Source organism: Notamacropus eugenii, chromosome 4 (genome assembly GCF_028372415.1).
Source record: "Notamacropus eugenii isolate mMacEug1 chromosome 4, mMacEug1.pri_v2, whole genome shotgun sequence".
Taxonomy (NCBI): Eukaryota; Metazoa; Chordata; class Mammalia; order Diprotodontia; family Macropodidae; genus Notamacropus; species Notamacropus eugenii.
The window spans coordinates 395,670,849-395,685,836 of NC_092875.1; the positions used below are offsets into that span (position 1 = coordinate 395,670,849).

Consider the following 14,988-nt stretch of genomic DNA (forward strand, 5'->3'; position numbering starts at 1 on the left):
GAAGAGAAATGAGAGACATGAAGTCAAAGCATGAACAGCAGATCAGCTCCCTGCTAAGGGAGACCCAAAAAAATGTTGAAGAAATTAACACCTTGAAAACTAGCCTAACTCAATTGGCAAAAGAGGTTCAAAAAGCCAATGAGGAGAAGAATGCTTTCAAAAGCAGAATTAGCCAAATGGAAAAGGAGATTCAAAAGCTCACTGAAGAAAATAGTTCTTTCAAAATTAGAATGGAACAGATCGAGGCTAATGACTTTATGAGAAACCAAGAAATCACAAAACAAAACCAAAAGAATGAAAAAATGGAAGATAATGTGAAATATCTCATTGGAAAAACAACAGACCTGGAAAATAGATCCAGGAGAGACAATTTAAAAATTATGGGACTACCTGAAAGCCATGATCAAAAGAAGAGCCTAGACATCATCTTTCATGAAATTATCAAGGAAAACTGCCCTGAGATTCTAGAACCAGAGGGCAAAATAAATATTCAAGGAATCCACAGAACACCGCATGAAAGAGATCCAAAAAGAGAAACTCCTAGGAACATTGTGGCCAAATTCCAGAGTTCCCAGGTCAAGGAGAAAATACTGCAGGCAGCTAGAAAGAAACAATTCAAGTATTGTGGAAATACAATCAGGATAACACAAGATCTAGCAGCCTCTACATTAAGGGATCGAAGGGCATGGAACAGTATATTCCAGAAGTCAAAGGAACTAGGACTAAAACCAAGAATCACCTACCCAGCAAAACTGACTATAATACTTCAGGGGAAAAAATGGTCTTTCAATGAAATAGAGGATTTTCAAGTATTCTTGATGAAAAGACCAGAGCTGAAAAGAAAATTTGACTTTCAAACACAAGAATGAAGAGAACCATGAAAAGGTGAACAGCAAAGTGAAGTCATAAGGGACTTACTAAAGCTGAGCTGTTTACATTCCTACATGGAAAGACAATATTTGTAACTCTTGAAACATTTCAGTATCTGGGTACTGGGTGGGATTACACATGCACACATGCTCACATACATAGAGACAGAGTGCACAGAGTGAATTGAATAGGATGGGATCATATCTTTAAAACAAAATGAAATCAAGCAGTGAGAGAGAAATATATTGGGAAGAGAAAGGGAGAAATTGAATGGGGCAAATTATCTCTCATAAAAGAAGCAATCAAAAGACTCATTAGTGGAGGGATAAAGAGGGGAGGTGAGAGAAAAACATGAAGTCTACTCTCATCACATTCCACTAAAGAAAAGAATAAAGTGCACACTCATTTTGGTAGGAAAACCTATCTCACAATACAGGAAAGTGGGGGATAAGGGGACAAGCAGGGTGGGGGGGATGATAGAAGGGAGGGCATGAGGAGGAGAGTGCAATTCGAGGTCGACACTCATGGGGAGGGATAGGATCAAAAGAGAATAGAAGTAATGGGGGACAGGATAGGATGGAGGGAAATATAGTTAGTCCTATACAACACAACTATTATGGAAGTCATTTGCAAAACTACACAGATATGGCCTATATTGAATTGCTTGCCTTCCAAAGGGAAGGGGTGGGGAGGGAGGGAGGAAGAGAAGTTGGAACTCAAAGTGTTAGGATCAACTGTCGAGTAATGTTCTTGCCACTAGGAAATAAGAAAAACAGGTAAAGGGGTATAGAAAGCTATCTGCCCCTACAGGACAAAAGAGAAGATGGAGACAAGGGCAGAGAGGGATGATAGAAGAGAGAGCAGATTGGTCATAGGGGCAATTAGAATGCTTGGTGTTTGGGGGGGGAGGGGATAAAAGGGGAGAAAATTTGTAACCCAAAATTTTGTGAAAATGAATGTTAAAAGTTAAATAAATAAATTTAATAATAAAAAAAAAAAAGTTAATTCATATTAGGTTGTTAAATTAAACTGGGGAACAAGTCATAGGTCCCCAAAAGATGAGGGAGGCGAGTAATAATGAGACTGGTAGAGCCAATGGCAGTAGAGAAAAAGACATTCCACAAATAGAACCCCAAGGTATAGATATACCAGCCTAACTCTGCAATAGTGAGCCAGAGTATATATGCTATATAATCAATCTAGAAGCAGATGAGCATTTTCAAAGATCTTAGTTACAGAAAATCTTAAGGCCAAAGATGAAAAAGGCAGCGTACAACAGCAACAACAACAAATAAAACCGAGGACTTTTCTAGAAAATTAAACGCAATCTTCCAGTGTTCTAAGAAAGATTCAAATAAAAACAAGAAATCTAAAAAATGACTTTGTTTCCTAAACAAACAGAGAAAAGACAGAAGATGCATATACATTAAATCAATATTGCCTTTGCTAGTTTGTGCTTATAGCTTTAAAATTCTCTGGTAAGTTATCTTCTTGATATTATTCCCCTTTTGATTGTAGAAAATACCAATTAATGCTTTAGTTAGCTAAATAAAAACCACATCGACTACTGACCTTTGATGAAGCAAACCCTCACTATTTTAAAACATGAGATCCAGAGAACTGGAAAAGAATAAGGGGACAGGGGGAAGGAGAAGAATCCAAATAATTTAGCAAAGAATTTACCTTTATTTAATTTCACCTTTAATTCTATGTTCTGCATGGTGTCTCACACAATAAATAACTACGCAGATGACTTCCCAATCTATACGTTCAGCCCTAACTATCAGCTGGACATCACCTGGAAGTATCATACATATATCAAATTCTACTCAGGTCTAAAATAGAACTCATTATATTTCCCCTAATTCTCTTCCCTCCTCCAAATTTCCCTGTTTCTATTGAGGATACCACTGTCCTTTCAAGTTTACAGTTTTGCAAACTTGGAATCATTTCAGAGTCTTCTTCACCCTTTATATCTTATCAGTTGCTAAGTCTTGTGGAGTCTCCCCCATATCTCTCCCATTGACCTCCTTTTCTTCATTCACAAAGCCTAACTGAACCCCATTTCTGCCCTTTTATTACCTCTCACCTTATTAGCTCCCTAATTGTCTTTTCCTGCCTCCAACCTCTCCCTTTTTCATTCCTTCCTTCACAAGTCTCAGGATTGAGATTCCTAAAACATTGTTCTGACCATTTCACTCTGCTCAAAAAATCTTTAGTGGCTCCCTATTGCCTTAGGGTAAAAGAAAAAACATTCAGACTGTCATTTAAAACATTACATAACATGACTGCCACCTCTTTTTCCAGTCTTCTTTAATATGCCTCCCTTTTGTGCATTCCATCAAAATTGGCCTTGGCTCTTCCTTACTGCATATTGCATTCCATAGGTAGTTCCCCATGTCTGGAATTCATTCTGCCCACCTTTTAGGATCTCTAATTTCCTTCAACACACAGAAGTCAAGAGGTATCTCTCATAAATGAGATCTTTCCTATCTCCCTATATATTCCACACTCTACTATCCTCCATTGCTGGTGTCCTCCCTTAAAATTACTTTATGTATACTTCATATTTTCTTGAGTATATATCCTATCCCTGACCCCCAAAAGAATGAAAAGTTCTTTTAGGGCAAGACCTGTTCAATTTTATCTTCATCTTCTTAGCACCCAGCCCAGTGCCTTACACATAATAAGTAAACTGAACTGAACCCAAATAATTTTAAAATGTTACATGTTGATAATGTCAGAATGCTAAAGCAAGTCAGAATATGATGGTGAGTTTTTTTCAGCTATGGGAAAAGATCAAAATTAAATATCCATTTGTGCAAATTTCTACATGACTCTAGGAACCACACAGGCAATGACAGTGAGGCACCCTAAAGGTTTTACCAACAAACTTGTGTTTGTTCAATTGCACTCATAATTACTGATGGTGGCTCAGAATCATCATTTTCTTGTACTAACAATAACATGTGCATGAGAAAACATTAAGAGCCCCAAGGCAGTGCATTTTTTAAAAACCAGTTAATATTAAAAATAAAGTGCAAAATGAAGAGCTATTTTAAATAGCACAAACTAACAAAAATGGTCTGTTTTTCTAAGCCCCCTCTATTCCCTTTTTCTTGGAGCTAATGTTTTCAAAGCCCTTTTAGAGGTTTTTAGACATCATTCCCATTTTCTTTAATAAGAATCATATGGTCAAACCCCAAACAACACTTTGCAAACACACCCTCAAGAAATCTGTGAGTGTGTGCATGTGTAAAACACCAAGCAGTTAAATTCTTTCATGCTGCAAACATGACAAAACATAAAAGCTGATTTGGGGATGAAAAATAACATGAAAGGCAAGACTGGGCCCATTTTAATTATCTTAAAGAGATCAGTGACATGAAATATTAGAGGATGTTATTAATGTGTCCTACTTTTCAAAATTAAATATATTCCCCATATATAAACATGGTTTTTGAAGTAACTTTTTATTCTATTAAAGAACATTATCATCATCACTAAAATATGCCTAGGCAGGCAGTGTGGTGTAAGGGAAAGTATAGTGGGCTACAAGTCAGAAATCAGTCAGCCAGGAAACAAACATTTATTAAGTGCCTATGGTAAGCCAAGTCCTTTGCTAACACTGTATCCATCATGGCGCCTAGCTACTTTCATGATGGTACTTTTAAGTGAATGTGAAATAGGAAATACCTAAGAATTTTACCTGATCAGAGCAGTAATCACAGACTTTTAAGGTTTGTTACTGAAAAACTAAAAACCCAACAATTCCATCACACAAAGTCAGTGAATCAGAAGTCTTCAGCTCTTTATACACCTCTGTCATGCCATGTCATGAAATAGTGTCAGAAAGCAACAAATCATGGGAAAAGGAACAGATTCAAGGACTTATTCAATGCTTTGACCAAGTACAAGTCTGAAGTGCCACCCAAGGGCTTCTACCCTTCTTTCAAATTCTCCTTCTCCCAGTTTTGAAAGTATTAAATCATCCCGCTTATTCAACCAGAACTTGAGAGAAAGTGTTTCCAAATGTTAGTTGACATTCAATCATTTCATTAGTTAATTTTTAAATGAACCAAATGAAGAATACTCCAAACATTCACAATAACAAGACAAAGCCTGATGGTTACCTAACACTTTGTCATGACAACCTGTCATTTTCACACACAAGCCAAGCATAAAAAGGAAACCGAATAACCCTTAACTATGGTCTCCAAGTATCATTCGTGGAAATGACAATTACTTTCAACGAAAACTTGTTCACTGCCTGTCATTTATTTCTGAGTAGTAAGCTGTTAGGAAACAGGGAAGCTCATTTTCTCACGCACAGGGACAAGCTCAAGGATGCTGCTGTCACTGAATGTGTTCACTAAAGATGAATCTGGCATCAATAGAGGCGCAGATACTAAGAAAGTAGGGCTACTTATCTTTAAGTTGTGAAGTTTCTGAATTCACTCATGGAGACAGTCACTCGATGACCACTGGAAAAGTGTGTTCACATGTGCACATTTTTCCCCCAGAAGGAAAACTGTGAGATACACATCTCCCTTTTAAGAGAGCCTCTGGAGAAAGACAGTCAAGATCCACTACTGGCAGTGAAACCACATAACCATCCACTGACAAATGATAAGTGACAAGCAATCACAAGCCTGGCTTTTTTTCAGGTAGATGAAGTGTCTCCAAATGAGATTTCCACCATTTCTTCAAACAATGTAATTTCAGGGATCTGCTCTTATCGAGCACCTTAAGGTCAGAGGCAAATACCCTTAAGCACAATGAATTTCGCCCATGATGCTCTTTTGATTTTCACAATTGGTGATTGTCTCTAGCCAATAAAATTCCTCTTTAAAATTTCTTGCTGAATCTCTCATTTCTGGGACCTGACTGAGCAATGAATGCCTACTGACTTCCAAAGTTCATACTTGATTTAACTGCTTATCTTTGTGAGGCTAGTGGTAAGGGAAATTTTTGTTCCTGTGACTTTGAATTTATATTTTCTTTACCTATGGGTTGCAAAAAGGATTCATTCATTGAACAAACACTTATTGAGAGAAGACTGTGTACAAAGTACTGCAAGATGCACAAAATTTAGATAGCATAAGGTCTCATGCTTCAGGGAGTTTACAATCTATCAGGGAGCTAACATGCATACATTAAATAACAATCATACGCTACAGGCTATAATAAATGCATTAGACAGGAACAAAATAAAGAAATTCCCAAAAGGAAAACTGTGGTTGACAAGGGAATTGGGTAAGTTCCATGGAAGATGTGACATTTGAGCTTCACTTTAAAGGATGGCAGGAATGGGTAGGGTAGGATGGGAAGGAAACAACTAGGTGGTACAGTGGATAGAGTGGTTGGTCTAGAGTCAGGAAGACTTGAGTTCAAATCTGGCATCAGACGCTTCACATAACTTTTGTTTGTTTAATCCACTACAGAAGGCAATGGCAAGTCACTCCAGTATCTTTGCCAAGAAAAATCCATGGACAGCATTGGCATGCTATGGTCCATAGGGTCATCAAGTTGGACAAGACTGAACAACAAAAGTTATATACCTAGGTTGCACAGTAGAGAGAGTGCCAGCCCTGGCGTCAGGAAGACTCACCTTCCTGAGTTCAAAACTGGCCTCAGACATTTACTAGCTGTGTCACCCTGGCCAAGTCACTTAAACCTGTTTGCCTCAGTTTCTTCATCTGTAAAATGAGCAGGAGAAGGAAATGGCAAATCATTTCAGTATCTTTACCAAGCAAATCCCAAACGGTGTCACAAAGATCAGACACAACTGAACAACAACAAAAACAAAAGGAATTCAGCAGGCAAATAAAAGGAAGGATACACTCCAGGTATGAACAAGGTCACCATAGGGCATTTTCAGGCTTTTAAGAGTAATCCAGTTCAGATGGAGCACAGAGTTCATGGAAGAGAGTATTATAAAACTGAAATAGCAGGGTGGCACCAGATTGTCCAAGATCCTAAATGTTCAGTAAAGTAGTTTGAACTTTATTCAAAAGGCAAGACAGCCACTGAAAATTTCTAAACAGTGATATGAGAAATTCAGCACCTAAGGGAGATGATTCTGGCAGTGGTTGGAGAGACATATTAGACAGGAAGAGCCTATTAGCAGAAAGATCATTCAGGAGGGGTAGAGTGGTGTTGAGACTCTATAATAAAGTAATGAGAGTGGTGGCCGAAGGAACAGAGGGATGGAAGGTACTATAGGTACTATAGATTTTGATTATTGATTGAATACTTAAGAAAAGTAGAAGGAAGTTAACTCTAAGACTTCAAAACAAATAGCAAAATAAGATTAAAGGGAAAGATAATAAAAAAGAAGGAAGGATGGAAGAAAGGGAGGGATGTTAGAAAGGAAAGAAAGAAGGAAAGGAGAGAAGAATGAAAAAAGGAGAATGAGAAAGAAAAGGAGGAATAGAAAAGGAATAAACATTTTAAATAAATGATGAAATATAAATAAAAATAAATGAATTTATATGAAATACAATAATTAAACATTTTAAAATACAAAGAATAAAAGGAAAATAAATCTAGAAGAAGAAATAAGCAAGTAATTGTTACTAATGTGTTTAATGTAATGTATACTCTTCTTAAAAACAAACCATACAAGTCTATGGTTTTATCTACAATTCTCTTTTTCTAATATGTGTATATTGAAATTTTAATGGTTGCTTTTATCATAAAATAAAATATTAAAAAAGAAAAAATGCTAATTGGAGCAAAGTTATTCTGGCACACTGTGCATTCCTTCAAACATTCAGCAAGCAGCTATTAAAGACTTACTATGTGCAAGGTGTTATGCTGAACATTGGGAAGACATAAGATAAAATTCCTAATCTCAAACATCAAAGAATTAGTAATCTGTATGGAGAGATAAAACAAATAAACAAGGAATAATGATACAAACTAGAATGTTAAGTTCATAGAGTTTTAAACAATATGTTTAATTGGAGTTCAGAGGAGGGAAAGGTCACTTCCAACATGATAGAAGAGTTCTTGGAAGAGGTAGCAGTTAAGTGGGCCTTGAAAGATGGATTAAATTTCAATAGGTGGAATTGGGCCACACAGAACAACATTCCAGATGCAGAGAACATTGTGATCCTAGGTTCAGGGGAAGAAAAGAACAGGATGAATACATTAGCTTGGCTGAGACAGGTATAGTAGGCATGAAGCAAAATAGTACCAGATAAAGCTGAAAAGGTAGTTTGGAGATGACTGTGGAAGGTCTTGACTATCAAGTTAAGTATATTGATTTTGCACAGTGAAATTAGGAATCCATTCAATGTTCTTGAACAGTAGAATGATGTAATCAGGACCAGGCATTAGAAAGAGGGGAGTGAGGGGACCAGTTAGCAGGTAATGAGAACTGAATTAGGATAGTGACAATGAGAATGTTAAGATGGGGACAAAGGCAAAAGATGATGAAGACAGAGAGCTGAAAGGATGTGATGGCTTATTGGATGCAAGGGACAACGGTAAAGTCACAGTCCAAAGATGACTCTAAGGTTGCTCACAGGATGATGGTGCTGCCAAAAGAAATAATATCATTAGGAAGAGAAAAAGGTTTGAGGGAAAGGATGATTGATTTGCTTTTAGACATAATGAGCTTCAAGTACCCATAAGACAACTAGGCATCAGGAGAAACTAAGAAGATTGCTTACACTGCACAATAGCATTATCAACTGAGTTTGAAACCACAATGGACCCAGGATGTCACTGATGTTGGCATTCCTTTCACCAATGTGAATCACAACCTATCCAAGTTTTCTCATCCTGTGAAAATATCATTAATGTTGTTTCATACATCCTCCATAAAAGATCCACTCAAACAAATACAGGTCTTTGCCTAGGGCTTTAAATAGTGAATAGAAACCAGTGCAACACTCAGGAGAGCAATATATCACTTTGTTCTCCCTTGCTCTGGCTACATGACTTTCCCATCTCTTTATCCCAATCATACAGTTCCTGGATGGTTTCTTTTATCCCACTTCTTATGCACAAGTTATTACTGCTAATATGTTGCAATTTACTGACACTCACAATGAATCTCCAATGTCTTTAAGTCACCTACAATTTTTATTTTTCAGAGATCACGTCATTCTATGATTCACAGCTATATATCATCTCTGGGAGAATACTGATCATGAAAAAGGCTTTGGCATTATAAACCAACTTGTGACCATTAAAAGCACTACACAATTTCCCAAATGCCATCCATCCCTCTCTCCTTCTCTGCCTCAATTTTGGGGCCTTTTTGATTCTGCAATGCCTGTTTAATATACGCTGATGGACAAACTCAATGGACTAACCAGAAAACCAGGTAACATATTCTTAATCTATATGCTTTTTCCTCTATGGATTGAAAGGCTGATCTCTTTTAAGAAGTCATGGATCTGATATCATTGAGGAGAACCTACCTATAATATTCTTAAGTATTTATTCTGGGGGATCTCCCCCTGTAGAGTGAAAACTCCATGAAGACTGGAACTGTTAGATTTTTTTTTTTATCTTTGTGTCTCCAGTGCCTGGTAAGTGCCTGGCACTTAATGCTTATTGATTATTAATTGATGCAATCAGCACCATGTTGTCTACAAAAAGAACACCAAGAGGACTTCACCATCTACGGGGAAACCCTCTATTTGGTATTGATTTTGACCTTTGTTCTAACTAGTTGATGATCTGACTACAGAAAGCGCTGATTCTGAAATTACTCCATATTGGTAACCAGTTGTTTCCTATCTCATAACCCGTTCAATTTCATTTTTTGTGATGTTTCTTGATGCTTTCCACATCCAGTGACTTCTGATTCTTCTTAAAGAATTAATTCATGATATATGAAATGAAGCAAATGAGTAATCCATAAACAGGCCTTTGACTTCTTTGTGGAGTTGAATTAAATATAATTCCTTAATCACCATCAATGTAATCAATGAATCATACTAGATTGCAAACTCTGTGAGAGCAGAGACAATGCCTGCAATTTAAATCAACTTTCTTTCCTATGTTTTCCACTGTGTCTTGTGTAGTATCTTTCATACAGCATAACACTCGGTAAATATTCATTGGAAGAAAAACTGAATTAAACATTCAATTTGTATAAAAGGCAAAAATTCACAATATATGGAAAAGAAATCTTAACCCTTGAGAACTTTAAAGTATTTAGGTTTGGGACAAAAGCAGAAACAAAACAGATGTAACTATTAGAGACTATTCAATTTAAGTCAATAAACTTTGTACTTAATAAATGATAGATTTTTCATATTTTGTGTGTGTATGTATAGTATATATTTGGTAATCCTCAACAAGGGAAAAAATAACTAACGTTAGCCTGAATGTTCAGTTCAATATTTAATGTAAATTAAAATATAAGATAATCTCCCTCTGGAAATGTGTATAATTTCATTTGCCAAGTCAAATACAAAAGATAAAATCTTAAAGCCAGCAGTGATCATGTTTCAAGTGGATGCAGCAGACTTTTAATTTCCACTGAAAAGTAGTGGACTTTTCATATTATTGATGGGTATCAGGCATTACTAAACACTAACTGAAACTTTCACCTTTATAATAAAGGTTATGGTAGGATTCTGTAAGCTGTTATGAGATTTAAGTCCCAAATTCCTTTAATCTAATTCTAATTTAAAAATTAAAAATCTAATTTAAAAGAAGTAAGGAATTTGTGGAACAAATAAAGAACAAGTTTTCAAGCAAGAGTCACTTTGGTTAATGAAGAACCAGAAAGAGAGGACCCTCAGAGGAGACAAGGGAAAAACTCATCTTACGTCATTCGATAAAGTAAGCAGACAGATCGTGAAATGTTGAGATAGATCTTGAAGGTACAATGAGTAATTCGGACAAAATTCAGAGGAATCCACCAAATGGATTTTAGGAGTGATAATATGCAAATACAGCAAAAATATATACTTTTTTTCTTGGTGATGAAATCAACTCCTATTAGGTCCAACTATCATTTCAGAGGATATGACTCTCAGATCTAGAACTCCAGAACTATATCACTAACTATTATTGAACATCTCCATCTCCATATTCTGTAGGCATCTCAGGCTCATTATATCCAAAACATTATTATCTTTTCCCCTGAACCATCCCCTCTTCCTAATGTCCCTATTTCTGTTCAGAGCATCACTAGACTTTACCCAAGTTCACAACATAAAGATCATCTTCAACTATCCTTTATTTCACCCAAAAAGCTGGCAAGTCTTGGTGATTCTTCTTGCATAATATGTCACATCCATACCATTCTCTCCACACATGTAGCTACCACCCTAGTTCAGGTCTACATCACCTCTTGCCTAAACAATTGCAGTGGCCTCCAAATTTGTCTTGCTACATCAGATCTTTTTCTTGCCTGACCCATCATCCCCACAGCAGCCAAATTGATATTCCAAAATCAAAGATTTGACCAGATCACTTTTCTGTTCAAGGAGATTCAATGGTTTCCCATCATCTCTAAGATCAAATCTTATCTCTTCTGTTTAATGTTTAAAGTCCTTTACAACCTGGTTCCAGCCAACCTCTCCAGATTTGGCATATTTCACCTCTTCCTGCATGCTATATTCTAGCTATACTGTCCCACTTGCTGTTTCCCACATATGACAATCCATCTCTAGTCTTTGCAGACTACAGAGTTCCATGCCAAGAAGTCATGGTCTGCCTTGTGGAATTCTTAGCTTCCTTCAAAGCCCAGCCCAAGGACCACCTCTTCCAGAAATCCTACCTGATATCCCCAATCAACATGTATATATGCATTGTAAGCATATATTTGTATATACCTATATACTGAATAAATGCTTGCTTAATGTTAAATAAATGTAGGTACACAAGTAGTTATATGGAATATTAGCTCACAATTTAAATTAGGAGCTAATATATAATATGCCTTGTTCTGACATAGAATAGAAAAATATCTCAGGCCAGCAGATCACATACAGAAGAAGACAAGAAAAGATAACCTTTAATACTCACATTTTTGGTTTTTGCTCTAGGCAGTTAATCTTATAAAGTATTTGGAGATTCTTCAATCTCTGTCACAGCTTTTTTTTTTTAAAAAAAAATACAGTTAGAGAAATGCAGTGATTAGGGCTCCATAAAAAAGAAAGATAAATTGGTCTCAATGGAAAAATCTTCCTTGAAAAATTAAAGTTGTACTTGACACTGTGGTTTCTTATTGTTTTCAAGAGACATAATAAAGAGCCGAATAAAGCTCAGTCATAAGCTTCTGACTCATTCCACTGAAGCCCCAGAGAGTTTCATGAGCTGATTACTAACTAGTGATGGAAGATGGTTCTATCACTGGAATTCTAAGGCTGAAGAAGAGACATAAATGGAAACATAGATTTTCCAAATAAAGAACTTCCCCCTCATTCATCCCCACCCTTACTCTAACCGTTTGGGCACATGGTGCAAGTGCACTGTGCCAGATGATGTGCCAGGGATACAGGTAAATCCCATAGTAACTTCCATATGAAAACTAAGAAGAGACCATCCAAAAAAATTACATAGGTAATACCTGCAATACTGTTACTATTTCCATATTAGCATAGAAGCACTATATAACAGGTTCAAGAAAGCTTTTCCAGGAGGATGAGCATTTATAATAGATTGTTTTAGTTAAGTTTGTGTATTCAGATTTAAAAATTCAACATTTGTCTACCTGAGGAAAGAGCATAACACTTAAAGAGATTTTGTATCCCAAGTACATTGGATTACAAGTACATCGATGGCACAGGGCACTCTCAAATAAGGAAACTCTTTCTCCCAATGAAGTGCAGCACCCTCATTTCACTTTATGTTCTTAAAGAGGTTTCTAGAGTACTGAGAGGACAACTAAGTGGCCTGGTGGATAGAGTGATAGACTTGGAACCAGAAAAACTTGTCTTCCTGATGTCAAATCTAGTCTTGGATGCACGCTAGCTGGGTGACCTGGACAAGTTACTTAACCCTGTTTTTTTTAAAGTTAATTTATTTATTTTTAGTTTTCAACATTCACTTCCATAGGTTTTAAATTTTCTCCTCTGCCCTTCCTTAGCCCCTCCCCAAGACAGCATTCCACCTGATATAAACTTTACATATTAAACATATTTTCACACTAGTCATGTTATATAGAAGAATTAGAATGAAAGGGAGGAACTACAAGAAAACGAAAAAAAGAAAATAGTCTGCTTCAGTCTGCATTCAGACTCCACCGTTCTTTCTCTGGATGTGGATGGCATTTTCCATAATGAGTCCTTTGGAATTGTTTTAGGTCCTTGAATTACTGAGAAGGGCTAAGTCTATCAAAGTCAGTCATCACACACTGTGGCTGTTATTGTGTACAATGTACCTGGTTCTGTTCACTTCACTCAGCATCAGTTCATTTGACCCTCTTTGCCTCAGTTTCCTCACCTGTAAAACAAACTGAAAAAGAAAATGGCAAACCACTCCAATATCTTTGCCAGGAAAATCCCAAATAGGGTCACCAATAGTCAGACATGATTTAAAAAAAAAAAAGCAGAGAGTAGTGCCAAAGGCAGGATTTTAACCCTGAAGCTTCTGAGCTCAAAGGTCATTGCCTCTGTATTGTTACAGCCTTCTTCAACCAAACCCTACTTCTTTTTATTTTGCTGATATGCCATACACAGAAATATATGTGTACGCTAGCTGCATAACAGAATATAAGCTTTTTGATGGAATCTGCTCCTTTGCCTTTGTATACACAGGGTCGACCATGGTGTTTTGTATGTACTAGAAAATAAAATACTTGTCTATTAATTGATTGATTAGGCATTAACAGGTAATAGAATCTATTTCTAGAACATATACTGAGGCCAGATGTCAGGCTGAAGGTGGACACATACCCAAAAGTCTACATGACAGCTCAAATGGGGCAACAATTAGTACTCCAGGACAAAGGAGTTAATCTCTGTTGGCACACAATACACAGCAAATGAAAAAAGAAAAAGCTTAAGTTAAGGACTTGGGTTAGGTGGATGGATCATTGCCAAAAGGTTTCATAAAAATGCTTAGATTTATAAAGCCTTTTTTCATCTAAAAGGCGAAATAGTTCCCCTTTGAAAATTTAATAGATAACTAGATATGCTAGAAATTTTGCTTTTTATTGAATAAAAACTCTCCAATAAAATCTAAGAAACAGTGAATCTTTACAAATTGCATTCCAGTAGGCTAGCTTCTGATAAGCAGAACAATACTAGAGCCTAGAAATGTCCATCTTGTTTGTTTGTTTGTTTTTTGCTTAAAAAAGAGTCCCCTCGTTACCAAAACCTGTCATGAACATTTTTCTGGTATATAAACACTTTATCATATGAAATAGATAATTTTTATACTATTTTAATCATTCCCTTCAGAAATTTGTATCCATTTCAGTAAGAAAATTAATAGAATGTCCTAGATACTTTAGTTTGTACTTTACCAAGTCTTACTGTACATAAATAGTGCTAGTTGGGCAAATATGCAACAAAGGGAAGTCCCCCTCCCTTTCAGTTCTCTTATTATACATATTAAATTATTAAGTTACAGTATTTTTTTAAAGTTATCTACGTTTTTCTTCCTTTCAATTCAAGCGTAATGCACAAGTGAACAGCCAACTGAGTTAAATTCTTTTTTGTAATTAAAATAAAAACTACATAGCCTTAAACTTAGGCAAAATTAAATATACACAGTGACAAGAAAAACCCAAATTCCTTTTTTTCTCCTCTATGAAATCCTTGACCATACAACTGTCTTACCAGATGCAGAAACTAACTTTCCACTGTGAGGATTGTTTTCAGAGGAAAAGGTCATCAAAATGCTAACTGTATAAAAAATGTGCTATAGAAATAATTTTTATCATCATGACAATTTATTGAGTGATCTATTCCAAAGGTAAGTAAAAATTTTATTCTGTAACAAGTTTCAGTATTTTTTTAAGTACAGTGATCACCAGCTTGATATAGTAGGCAGAGTTCTGGAGGGAAACAGATTTGTATAAGATACTCTTGTATTCTGTACATGCATAGACATAGAAGAAAATGTTAAGGACCCTTCCAGTGGAAAATAGGATATGGAAGCAGAGATACCTTTGAAAAAATCTATTTAGAATAATAC

The 14,988-nt window shown here is 36.2% G+C and overlaps 1 protein-coding gene across 2 annotated transcripts in view; it reads right to left on the minus strand.

The window, feature by feature from the left end:
• Positions 1–14,988, minus strand: part of BCL2 (BCL2 apoptosis regulator) — a 234,694-nt gene that overhangs the window by 208,387 nt on the left and 11,319 nt on the right. The gene's annotated exons all lie outside the window — the stretch shown is intronic.